At 48.0% G+C, this 13,768-nt stretch overlaps 1 protein-coding gene across 1 annotated transcript in view; it reads right to left on the reverse strand.

Moving 5' to 3' along the window:
• Positions 1–1,087: 1,087 nt before the first annotated feature.
• LOC8031613 (insulinoma-associated protein 1-like) overlaps positions 1,088–13,768 on the reverse strand; it is a 62,417-nt gene continuing 49,736 nt past the window's right edge. The window contains exon 2 of the mRNA XM_029981805.3: positions 1,088–1,135. The gene's annotated coding sequence lies outside the window, so the exon portion shown is untranslated. The remainder of the gene's footprint in view (positions 1,136–13,768) is intronic.

Here is a 13,768-nt window from a genome sequence, read left to right on the forward strand (position 1 = left end):
CATACGCGGTGGGTGGAAATCCGGATTCCACGAAAGTGCTCGACCGCCGACACCCCTTCCGCTCAGGTCGCATTGAACCAAACTAACAACGCTTCGAGCAAGTGGCTAGCCCGCCTCTGAGGTCATCATTATTAGATAATCGCAGCGCCAGCTCGCGACAGGTATATGAACCTTTTCGCGAATATCTACATTAGAAATGCAGGTGAAATGAGCCCTAAGGCTGGGTTTACATGAATTCGATCGTAGAGGATCAAATCGATCAGAGACCAACCGCACACACTCTATCTTCCTACTTCTTTCTCCTCTACCCATCTACTACAAATCAAAATAGTCAAATCTCGATTCGATGTGCAACGGTCGCATTCATGTAAACGCAGACATTGACGCCTTAAATCTGCGCTTTAGATAGTGTATATTACTTTTTTGTTGTAAATGCATCAGGTAGAAGTAACGTTACTTTGTCTTTTTTTATAGATAGTTACCTAGCAGGTTAATAAAACAGTAGCAGGTTCGTGTCCCACACGAGCCTTCTACTTCCAAAAACATTGATGTCTCGTGTGCACGCACAGCCAAGGCACGATGGAGGGTAAGGCTTCTGCTGCATTCTCAACCTGTCAGCGACCATAGATCATCAGGCCATCTCAACATCATAAGCCTATAAGCTACGAGGCTCCAGTGCCAAAAAGTGCGAGCGACTCTACCTTTCGAACAACCGCAACGTCGCGACGTGCATCCAATCACGATTCAGCATTGTCCTATATCTCGTGACATCGTGGTCTTTAGCATCGAATTTTCACGTTGTACAACCGTCGCCCCATTTCCGCGTAAACGACGTCGCCCTCGGTAACTACGCGCAATAGCAAAACTCCAACGACTAAACTTGGCGGAGTTGAAATGCTGCACAAAACGAGGCGGCCAACCATCCGGCACGGAGGTCAGCCAGTGTGCATTTTCTTCGCCCTTGCCCGAGTTGTCAGCGACATCTTATTCTTTGGAATGAAGAGTCCGACTTGTCGTGGTGGATGGGTGTTCTCGAAGAGAACTAGAGGAGGTCGTCCCGTTTCGCTGGCTGTTCAGTCTCGAACGCTGCCACTCCTGGGAACTTGAAGCCGGAGACGCGGGACAGGCTTTGGTCCTGGACAGGAGGGAAAAAAAAGAAACAAAACAAGATCAGACGATTTCGTGTGCGTGCGTTTAGCTTAACATCATAAAATGGGTCACACGGAAAAACAAAACAAAAAATTTAGCGAGACGAAGAGACCCTTCTGAGTTTGCCCCTTTTTCTGTCCCTGCTGTCCCGTTTTGTGTTCAAGCCACAGGTGTTTGCTGTTGTTCTTATTGCTATCCAGTTGAAATCTCAGAAGGCACGCTTTATGACGCGAAGCTGTTTGCGTAAAAGTACTGGCTCCGAAAGGCGAATATTCTGGAAAGTAGAGAAAGTAGCAGAAATCAATTGAGGACGGATGATGAAGCCGACCTAATATTGACGCAAACTTGCAGAACCAATCTGATTCGCTGCGAAGCGACGTAAAATTCGCGGGGCTCACCGCGACATGCATTTCTATGGATGTGACTATATATCTTTTTCGGAGAGAACCCTTGGACAAACAACGCTTACCGAAACGAAGGGCATGGCGCGTTCACGACATCTATATTATCGATCCTCCGCGGCGAATGACAAGCGGTATTGGCCGATAAAAAATCACCGAGAAATAAATCACAAAGCAAGGAACATTATAAACACCATCCTGCGTTCGTTTATTTTTATTTTTATTTTTACTATCGATGATTTTTTTTTTTTTATGTTTGTTGTCATTATGTGGCTTCCAGAAGTTTCCAGAAGTAAGGTGACGGCGTTCAGAGCGACGACCTCTTCTCTGATGGATTAGGTTCGCGCAGCGCGTCGACGCGTCTCTCATTATGAGACGGGACTCATTACTCATCAGTCACCGCGAGGCGATCCCACCTTCGCGCCGGCTTCATTCATTTTGAGCCGGGGGAAACCGTAATTAATGCACGAGTCACTCCCGTATGTCACTCGCACGATTATGGCGCGTGTCGCGTTCATCAAACGATCTGCTTCCGAACCTCAGTAACAAATGAACCGGGACAGTGTGTGACCTCCTCGCTGATAAACCGTTTTTCTGGAACCAAGCACTACAGCTAAAAAACGGTTCTCCGCCAATATCATTTCTTGTTACTTGTTTTTCGTCAGTGTAATGCGTTCTGACATGTGTTTTCGGCCCCAACTAAGATAAGATGAGCCGTGCAGGAATAATCATGTATACCTTTAGGGCTCTAACCTCGGTGCGTTCTGCAGCGTCCTGAAATATTGTACGGGGTGCCGGCCGAGAAATAAGAACAGGGTCTTCTTGTTTTCTTTTTGCACTACTCGAATGAACTACGCATCACACAAAATCTCAAAGTCCGCTTAAGCGTAAAAGCCTGTTCACACAGGAAAATTTGCTTACGTTTTTTTACGCTACGCTAATAGTCGCCGGGACATTCGTGCTCTATACGGGGTATTTCACGAAAGATGGACAAATTCGATATTGCAAAAACAACGCGACGCACCAAAAAAAAAAGTCGTTTTGATCCTAGGCCAGGGGCCTATTGAGGAAAATTGTTAAAGTTCGGGATAATTAGGAAAACCAACCTCTGCTGCGCTGTCCTCGCGCAAGGCGGCAGAGGCTGGTTACACTATTTCTCCATGGGGTGCGGTGCCGTCGGTGCCGAGAGGCGCTCCGATTGCAAATTGAAGCTTAAAAACCCGTCGAAGTTGTGCGGTTTTTCAGAAAGCCATAAAATACCGCGCGTGCCTTCTATCGTTCCGCCATTTGTTGATTTGGTGTTTTTAGATGATGCTCAGCAAGATTCTAATTGAAACGAAACCCTCAAACTCAATATTTAAAAAAAAAAATAATTACGCGAAAATAATTAACAACTTAATTATCCCGAACTTTAACAATTTTCCTAATAGGCCCCCGCCCTATCACCAAAACGACACAAGCTTTTTTTCTTCTTTTTTTTTTCGTGCGATGAGTAGTTTGAGTAATATCTAATTTGCCCACCTTTCGTGAAGCCCAGTGTATTGCCTGCAGAGCTACTCGTTGGGTAGCTGTTCCGGCGACTTTGGACCTGAGCAGACGTACGCTCCCGCATCGTTTCGCAACGTAAGCGAGTGGTTCCGTGTGAACGGCCCTTAACTCTAAAGGCTCAATTAAAAAAAAAAGCCTGCATTCAATTGAGACGATCGAGGCGATTTGTTTTAGAGCCCATCTCTTAGGCGCCCGTTTCTGGGTTGAGCGGCGTCGGCGTAACCGCGCTAAATTCAGCGGGAAAATTGACGTTACGGGATTTCAACGCCAATTCAGTTTCCCCGCTAAATTTAGCGGGGAAAAAAGCGTCACGTGTCTTGGTGTCACGTCCCCTATGAGCAAATTCAGTTTCTCCGCTAGATTTAGCAGGAAATTTGACGTTACGTGCGGAGGAGGAAAAGGGGAAGGTACGGAGGAGGAGGAAAGGAGGAGGAAGAGGAGGGCAGGCGAGGAGGAGAAGGGGAGAGGAGGAGTAGGGGAGGAGGAGGATGGAAGGAGGAGAACGAGGAAAGGACGAGAAGCAGAGGAGGACGGGAGGAGGAGGGGCATAAACCTGCCCTCCGGCCTTACCCTTCCCCCTCCGCCTCAAGAGCTCCGCTCTGATTTCGCGTTACATAGATTTGCAAACGTCTAATTTTTTCCTAATTTTTTCATGAAAACATGGTGACGTGCACATGAGAAACAACAAAGTGGTTAATTGGGCAAGGTGGTTCATAGCTTTAAAAATATATAAAACGGCCGAAAACAACAGGGACCAGTAGGAAGTAAGTATAACGATACTAATCACCGGAGAAGGGGAATAAGGGGCACAAAGGAGAAACGCAAATCACCAAAGACAGCAAACACATTGGCTGGCTTGCGAGGGGAAAAAATCCACCTGGTCCTTTCAGTCGCGCACCAGTCACACAGCTTTGTTCCGAGATTTGTGTTCGTCCTTTGTCCCCCTTGTTCCCCCTCTCCGGGGATTATTATCGCTCTTCTTGTCCAGCTCGCTCGCACATTCGCGCTAGTTGCATTATTATCGAGGAGTAAGTATTACTTCTTGGTTTTTGGTGTTTTCGGCTCTTTTATATTTTTTAAATCGTGCGAAAAGTCCCGCTCAGTGTTCCATCGTTGACTTTTATTACTTGGTTCCGCAAATTTTCTACCGGAATGAGGACGCGCGCGTATTTTTGGCCGTGTAGGAAAAAACAAAAGAATTAAGTCGTTATTCTATTTTATCGTGACGAAGAGAAAGCAAACAAAACAAAAAAAGAATGCCGGGAGGAGAAAGAGGTTGCGCCAAGTGAAGGCGCGGTAGAGGAAAACATCCAAAGCGTCCCTGAAGATTCGAGGCGTCGCACGCGTCCCGCCCTTGAACGGGTTCGGGCTCTGTTGACCCACTTGTACGACCGGGTGTTGCAGCCCCGATAGCAGAGCCTGGGCCATCGAGACGAGTGGCGCCCAGAGCGGCCCAGAGGAGCTAACGCCGCGCGTCTTGCCGTTGTGCGGTCGACTATTGCGGCACTCAATCCGGTATTTGGAGCGCGTATACAACACACTCGAGAAACAATTCAGTTACGGCAATTAAATTACACCTCGTACCCGGTGTATAAGTAGCGGTTTCTTAGAAAACTTTCCGTCCGTGCGTCTTATACAACGGTGCGACTTCCATGCATTTCAGTATTTTCTTTTCTTCGAAAGTAGGGACAGTACATCGACATTAAGTCATTTCAAATAGTGTTTCGCCCTCGCCGGTCGTACAAATATATATATGTCCGACGCGTACAAAGGTCCAACTTTTTTATATTTATTTGAATGTTCGTTTTTATATTTACTTTTATATTTAGCTTTACATTTATATTTATATTTGTTTTTATTTCAGTTTTATTTATATATTGATTGATTGATTGATTGGTTGATTGATTGATTGACATACTTTGATCACCCATGTACCGTCACTTCCCGCATACTTTTCTGACAGCCGGTGGTGTGCGACTTATGGAGCAAAAGTTACGGCACTGTACTTTATCTGCTTTTCTGGGCAGTGTGTAATTCTCTTAACTGGTAGTAATTAAAGTTGTAGCTGAAACTGAGGACGCTCAAACGTGATGCTCAGTGTCGCAACGCTGACTTTTGTTTTAACTGGTGACGGCCAAGTGAGCAGACAGTCGGCCTTAAGCTGGAGCTTTAGGCCTTTGATAAGGTCAGAGGCGGTGCCGAGGCGACAAGCTCCGACCGTAGATTGCAACGGTTCGCTTTCCCAGCTGTTCTAAGAAGAAATAGACGCTCTATAAAAAAGAAAAAAACGCACGCCCAAACATTATTTTATTTGTATTTTTTTCTCAAGTTCGCTGCTCTAAATTGTTTTGCAAACGAGCTCACGACACCCGAATAAGTCATAACTCGGTGAATATGGGATATTCACTGAGTTACGACGAAAGCAGAAAAAGAACAAGCGCTTCGGTTTGGCGGGATATTACGAATCGGCTTAATTGAGAACGTCGCGAGAACCATACGCAGTTAGTTTTCAAATAGACGCTGGGAGATACCTTAAAATGACGTCTGATCCTGGAAACAAAACGCAATACCTTAGCTACGTAAAAATGTTTGCTTACACAAAAACGTGTTTCAGCCCGAATAAAGAACCTGGTCCCACAAGCACAACAAACGCTGCTCTTGGTCCACTAAAAACAAAATAATCTAAACCAGTTTCTTTTTTTTTTTTTTTGCTACTTGAACAATGTTACCTTGGATACTTCTCCGATATGTACAGTGTGCGGCACTGTTAGCGCGAACACAACATCGGCACTTTTACGCGATGTACTTCGAAATAGGCGGGCATAAAACTTTTCAGCTTAGGTAATTAGTGCCCATAGTGAGCACTTCCCGTAATACTAGCAGTTTTTTTTATGACAGTCTTTGTATTATAATTAGGGAAACTGAAGAAAAAACTGCGATTGCCATGTTCGCGCTAACAGCCTCGCGCGGTGTACTTCAGTGGCCGATGCATAGTGCTTAAGTATGAAAAACACGGATATGCATTCGGCGTGTTGTTCGAACGCTGGTCGGTTGCTCTAGCGAAACGAGGCTCGAAAGCCTGAACGATAAACCGCTCGCGTGACTGCATGTCATGCAACGCGAACAGTCAGCAGCGGCTAAACCAAGTTGCGCGTGATTCAGCTATCGATTAAGCTATTGATTGCCGCCATTGCCCCACGTGAACGCGGTGAAAGCCCCAGAATGGCTGGGCGCAACAGACATTCGCTCGAGCAACAACGTTCCGCGCGGAAATCAATCACGGAACCGCCTCACGCCCGCAGAGTTGGAGACAGACTGGAAGACGCGAAATTCAGCTTGGAACTGATGTCACGTACCGTTCGCGAATCAAGCGTCCGAGGAAGAAGATCCTAAAGCAGGGGCAAATTGTAAAAAAAAAAAAAAAAAAAAAATCCTCACGGGGACTTTTTTCTGGAGAAAAACTACACACACCAGCTTTTTTTTTTTTTTTTTGGGGGGGGGGGGGGGGGAATTGTTTAATGTTTCGTTAAAATGGTTGTTATTAGTTTAACAAAATAGAACTTGGCAATGCTTCGCCGGTGACGTCAAACCCCCTGGACACCCCCAAGCCTGGCTTACAAATCCGCCCCTGCCCACACCAATTAAATATGCCGTATACACGATTGCAAAGAAAGCATCTGGCCGCCGCCTGCCTCTGCTCGTGCGGGCAAGTGCGTGCCATTACAAGCTTGCCAAAGCATAGCCTCCTCTATACTCACGAAGCCTGGCAGTTCAACGACAGAGCATTTCTCGGGGAACCTGGACGGCAGCGCAAGGTTTTTGCAGCGGCGAGGACCCAACCCAAGCAGCACATAAACGTGAAGAAAACGTCGAAAGAACGTCGAAGACGTCTGTTACGTGACGTCGTAAAACGTCGAAGGTCCGGACGTTACCTTCTTTCGACGTCGATGAAACCTTTAAATGTCCGCGAGAAAAGGTGCACAGAAGGTCGAGGGGACGTTCCAAATGACGTTTGTTGAACGTCACATGCACGTCTCAGTGGGCCGTTGCGTCCTACCTCGACGTTTATGATACGTGTGTTTACGACATCCGGGCTACCAACGACGTTCACAGAACGTCGAGAAACCTTTTCAAATTACGTTCCCTAGCCGTCGTGGGAAAACGTTGTGCCCCCCCACCCCCCTCTAAAAAAAAAGTATTTTTTTAGTATTATTGCGAAGGCAAGTTGCTATCATGCAAGTTCGAAGGAAGTAACTAAAACACAGGTTTGGTACGAACTGTTTATTTGAGCATGTTCAGACACGAGATGCAATACGGAGCGCCTCCAAAAAACGTCCCTGGATGTGCCAGCCTCAAAGATATAAAAGAACAAACAAATTCACGTAAATAAATGAACAAGAGACGATGTCACGCGGCGCGGAATGTTCCGCCGCTTACCTCGTTCTGCTTCTGATTAATGCGCTGACGCGCGTGATTTAGCGCGTAACTGGTACTCTCGCTGCGTGCACGGGAATGGTTTCAGAAGGGGGATCCCGTCCGCTGGGCGTTCATGATTGGGATCGTCGGAGGCGTCTGAAGGGTCTTGATCGGAGACTGGACTTGACGCGCCGTTATGCGCACTGAAACTTGTTTTCTTGGGGGCGTCATTGATATCCTCACAGGCACCTTGATCCGAGCAGTAGTACGATTCAACGTGTGAAGCGTTATGGCCTTGAAAAAGGTCCTCGAGCCGTGACTGAATACGACAGCGTTTTTGGCGATCACCGACTTCTTCATGGGGGCGACTTGAACGACTCATCCAATCGCAGCACTTATACTGTATGCAGACTCGAACAAAAAAAATCACGGCGACATAGCAGCTTGCCTCGTAGACCCGTAGACGTGACGGCCGGTGCTAGTGACTGGCTTTAGGAAAAAGCTGGACCGGGTCCCAGAGCTGTTCTCTCTGGGCCAATTCGAAGAACAGAACATTCAGTGAAATATTTTGGGAACGACTGGGAAAATAATACGTGCCCCCGGAACTTAGGCTTGTCAATTGTTCGTCGTCGCATCTTCCCCCACTTTTCTCTCTCGCCCTCTTCTTGCCGAGTTTCCCGACGCATCGCATGGGGCTCTATGGAGATGCCATCTCCTCTGCCTACCTTTCCCCCTCTCTCTCGCGCCATGCCGGCTGTTTTTTTTTTCTTTCTTTTTTTTTTCGTGTTTTTTTTTTTTTTTTTTTCGGCACGTAAGTGCGGACTGGGCTTGAACGCTTTTTGAACCGTCATCTGCGCCATTCAGGGGTTGGCATCATGAATGTCAATTTCCACAAACCGTTGACAGTATCTACCGGATTTCGTCATTGCCGGGCATTCTATTTATCTTTTTTTTTTGAGTCAACTCCAAAAATGCGCAAGTGTGCAGTGAAGTTGTGCTCTGATATAGTGTGTGCTGACATGCGATTTTTGTCTGGGTACGTCACCAGTGGCCACGAAAGCCAGATCTGTACTGACAGTCACGTGACAAGACTTTGCACTCCGATCTACCGAAAGCGCTAAGGCGCTGGAAGGTGGTGTTATGGGTGAACTGTGATGTTGATGCGAATTTTTTGGTTGTGCGCAGGTGAGCATGGGTTACAAAATACGAAGAGAAATTGACGAACCTTAAAACAATCTCGGGTGGTCGCGGAGCAGTATGGATGCTCCTAGGAAAGGATGCAGGCCTGAAATCACCTGTGGAGGGGATAGTGTAGCGGCGCCCCTGAGGCGCGTGCCAGGGCCCAGGACCCATGGAAGACGACAACGCGCGTGCAAAATGCAAGAATGGTAAAATTCGATCCGTTCTAGACGCCATGGGCTTCGCAAATTAAATCCGTAACAATATTTTAAACAAACCAAAATTATAACAAGCACATCTAAAAGGAATGATATTCCCAGCATGCTTTCATATTATTTTTTTCCTTCCGTGTACATTGAGTTTTGTAAACACCCTCTTTAGCGTCATCGATGTGCAATTAATAGCTTTTTGAAATACGCAAATTAATGTATAAATGATTAAACTTCTCAACCTCTCAAAAATTAAGTTTTGTTTGCGGCTCTTGAGCACTGTCACCTTGACCACAGTGATTCTGCGGCTGGAGATTGAGCTGGAAAATCTAAAAACGACGAACAAAACGTGAGTGGTCGACGTTGCCAGCACGTCTTGTATGACGTTTACGACATTTAGGTGGGAACGCGACGTCGCAGAAACGTCACTGACGGGGCAATAATGTAACGTCACCATGAACTTTATTTTAACTTTGAAGACACGTGAGTGTTCGACGTTGCTAAAACGTCTTGTCTTGACGTCGTGGCGACGATGACGACGTTAAAGTTGAAACGCGATGTCGCCAGCACGTCACGGACAGGACGATAATGGGACGTCATTTATGAACTTCAGTTCAACGTCAAAGAAACGTGAGCGTTGGACGTTGTGAGAACGTCGTGCATCGACGTCGTGGGAACGTTGACGACGTTTGAGTTGAAATACAACGTCGTCACAACGTCACCGATTGGACTCTAATAGAACGTTATATTAGGACGTCACCTCAACATCGAAAAAACGTGATCGAAGTCATGCGGGACGTCACGGACGTCCGGGACTTTTTCTCGACGTTTCCACGACGTTTTGTGCTGCCTGGGAATACAAGGTTTTCAAACCCAACGAGAAAGGAAGCGGTAGCCCGAGGAACGCGAGGAGCACGAGCGGACATTCCATCGCTCGGGAGAAGTGTTTCGGCGTCTCGCCGCAGCAGGGCGCCCGTTATATTGTCACGGGTGGTGACCAATAAACAAGATATAAACAGGAATAAATAAACGTTTAATGTGGCGAACTTGTGCCAAAAATAAAAGGGTACAAAAGATGATAAGAGAGCGTCGCGGGCGTCGAAGTCGGCGTAACAGCAGAGTCGAACGCTGGGGCGAAACTGACTCCGCTCGCCTTGCGGAATCCCTTATGTACTATCGGGGAAAAATGAAATGCGAACAGAGGAGCGCGTGGCTCGCGGTACAGGCTGCGCCGCCTGGAAGTAAACCTAGGGGCGAGGGTGCGTGGCCTACTTCGATGTGTTCACGCTCCTCGATTGGCGCTCCCCCAGCTTCGGCATTGCGCCTCTCAGTGCACTGAAAGCTGTCACCGCTATCTTTGCCGGCGAGTGCGGCGAGCTTCCTTGCACCGCACGCGCTGAGCCAGCAAAGATAGCGGTGATAGCTTTCAGCGCACTAAGAGGCGCACTGCTGAAGCTTGGGGAGTGCAGATTGAGGGGCGTGAACACCTCAGAGTAGGCCACGCACCCTCGCTCCTAGGCTCACTTCCAGGCGGCGCAGCCTGTACCGCGAGCCACGCGCTCCTCTGTTCGCATTTCATTTTTCCCCGATAGTACCCTCGTGGGTTTCTGATCGTTCGGCGTAGAAGGTTTGGTGTGTAGAACATTCTAACCTCGAATCAGTAAGACGGTTCTCGAATTCACTAGAACATCAAATTACACTGTCAACAAAAATGTTTAGTCGCGGCCAGGAATCGAACCCTGGCCTTCTGCGTGGGAGGCAAGCGCGATAACCGTTAGGCCACGCGCGCGCTGCCTACTTGGCTAGCTGCGCGCGCGGCATTACTCCCCCCTTTAAAAAGTGCATCGTCCCGATGCAACCCAAAAACAAAACGAAGCAAATAAAACAGAACGGTAAACTAAAGGGTCATTTGGAACACATAAGGTCACATTAAACGTTTATTTATTCCTGTTTATTTCTTGTTTATTGGTCACCACCCGTGACATTTTGGTAGAGGTGCGGGGTACCCGCATGCCCGTGCAGCGCTCCCCTCCGAGTTCCCGCAGTGCACGTCCGGACCCAGCCTCCCGAGGACCGAGCGAAGACCATATCGAGACCCGATCCAGTCGCCGCACCCAAGGTCTACCCCCGGAACACGGACTTCTGCTACCCCGCACCTCCACCAAAATGTCACGGGTGGTGACCAATAAACAAGAAATAAACAGGAATAAATAAACGTTTAATGTGGCGAACTTGTGCCAAAAATAAAAGGGTACAAAAGATGATAAGAGAGCGTCGCGGGCGTCGAAGTCGGCGTAACAGCAGAGTCGAACGCTGGGGCGAAACTGACTCCGCTCGCCTTGCGGAATCCCTTATGTACCCTCGTGGGTTTCTGGATCGTTCGGCGTAGAAGGTTCGGTGTGTAGAACATTCTAACCTCGAATCAGTAAGACGGTTCTCGAATTCACTAGAACATCAAATTACACTCTCAACAAAAATGTTTAGTCGCGGCGAGGAATCGAACCCTGGCCTTCTGCGTGGGAGGCAAGCGCGATAACCGTTAGGCCACGCGCGCGCAGCCTACTTGGCCAGCCGCGCGCGCGGCAATATGACTCTCCTCTCATCCGCTGTCTGCCGCTCTACCTCTTCACCTTTGGCGGCCGCTTCTCGTGGTGATCTACCAAGCTTCGCCAGTATAGAGGAGGCTAGGGCGAAAGCTATACTTTCACGCGCACGCTGCACATGCTTGCACGCATGGGGCGCCAGTGAGTCGCCGACCTATTGCTAAATTACCCAAGTATCCTAAAAATAATCAAAAATAATGCTGGGAATGTAAGTACACGCGCCGAACGCGCTCGACATCCCGGTATAATTGATTCGAAGAAAATAACCAAAATAAAGCCTTGACAAACGCGCGTGCGAGAAATTTGTTTTGGGCTCTTGCTTTAGAAAAGTTACTACTGCAGACACCAGCATGCATGTGCAGAGCCTGTATCTAAGCTTGCATCATGACCCTTTGTGCTTGCGTTTGGGCATAGCCTCTTCTATACTGACAAAGCCCTAGCAGATCGCCACGAGTAGCTCCGCCGAAATGAAAAAGGTGGAGCGGCAGACAACAGAGCAGAGGAGAGCCACGTGACTGGCGCCCCGCTGCGGCAAGACGCCGAAACACACTTCTCCCGAGCGAACAATTGTGTTTCGGGTCCTCGCCGCTGCAAAAGCTGTGCGCTGATGTCTAGGCTCACCTAGGGTGCCTACATGTCTGTCTGTTTAAGGGTGAAGACATCCATTGTTGCCCTGAATGTGCCAGTGCGTGACGCTCTCGCGCACTCGGTGCTTGACTTGGGCGGTAAAATGGCGTCTATGCATTAGCCAAAGCTACGCGCTCGAGCTGAGTGACACCAGATTAGGCGCGCTTCAAAATGCATGAAGAAACGATTGGGCGAGAAAATGGCTGAGATGTCACCACTCAAGCAAAAGCGCGCGTGTGTATGAAGGCACTCTAGGCTCACCGAGAAATGCCTCTTTGATGCTCTGTGCTACCAGATCCTCGTGCTTCAAATCAGCGACCGGGCACTCTACGGCTCCGTCGTCCAACTGCCAGGATTTGTGAGTATAGAGGCGGCTATGGTTTGGGTATCGCCACCTGGCGGAATTGTTTTACAACCCAGAAACTTTAACTTTCTCTGCTGGTGCAAGAGCTACGAAAATAAAATATAACAACGTGGGTGGCACGTGCACTGTCCATAGTGAGGAAAACACAGTCGCCCCTAGCGAGCTTCTCACGACGAATAGACGCTTTGCAGCAGCTAGCAAGGGCACCACCCTAATCGACCTCCAATTTTCGTTCCCTCTTATTACGTTCACTTCGCTTTATCGTGACCCCAGCAGGGCAGGTTAGTGCCATTTTAGATTCTACCATATATTTCTCCCCAGCATTGGCCTTTGTGAAGGCTCATTAGCAACCGCTTCAGTGGCTCGGCATCTAGCTAAGACGAGAGAAGGTAAGGAATGGCGGCTGTAATCTGGAACGTATGCAAAACGTCCATACTTTTCTTGAGATACCCTCACTTCCTTGTATAAAATCTGATTTTATGACAGGTCGAGCTGGCAACAACATATGTTCACTATAATCTTTAAGAAAAAAACGCAAAGTATGGCTCATTATGATTTCGCCTTTTTGTTTGCTATTCTTTCTTCAGAATCGACTCATGTCTGAAATCTCATTGGTTGCGGAGGGACGGTAACATGCTTGGGTCACGCCCTTGATTTCTTCAACTTTCAGTGAAATGTATGTTTTTTTCTAATAACACTCGGAGGCTTTGTTTCCGCCAGACTATTTGCAAATTGTAATCTCATGGCGCATAGAGGTAAACCTGAGGCGGAGATATTTAATGACAGCGTCCTGAACATCCCTTAACCCTTCTCTGCATAAAAAGGGGAAGAGGGGAGGGGGGAGAGAGAAATGTCGCATTTACATATATGACCGATCGTTGGAGCGTATAGAGTGCAATACATCGACAAATACTCCAAGTACTCCCCGGGGAGAACGGAAGAATCGATATGTAAAGTGAGGTCGCTCGTATACACCAACTCAACTCTCCTACGTCACGCCGTGGTGGTCGCGCGCGGGACGCACTTCCGGTCTGTGGTGGTGGGCAGAAGTCGCCGTGCCAGACATGCATTCCGGTGTTCTTTTGGAAGAAACGAGACAAAAAACCTGCCTTCTCGTCAAAATGCTGCGACGGGGGCTGTACCAAGAGGGCTTGGAAAGGTGTGAACATCAGTTTTCATCTGTTTCTGCCCCTTCCGTTGGTCCGAGAAGGTGGATAGTAGCCGTGAAAAGGGCAAACCAGACGCTGTCAAACTGCGATTGCGTGTGCGGGC

Source organism: Ixodes scapularis, unplaced genomic scaffold, assembly GCF_016920785.2.
Source record: "Ixodes scapularis isolate PalLabHiFi unplaced genomic scaffold, ASM1692078v2 PGA_scaffold1__304_contigs__length_218370807, whole genome shotgun sequence".
Lineage (NCBI taxonomy): Eukaryota > Metazoa > Arthropoda > Arachnida > Ixodida > Ixodidae > Ixodes > Ixodes scapularis.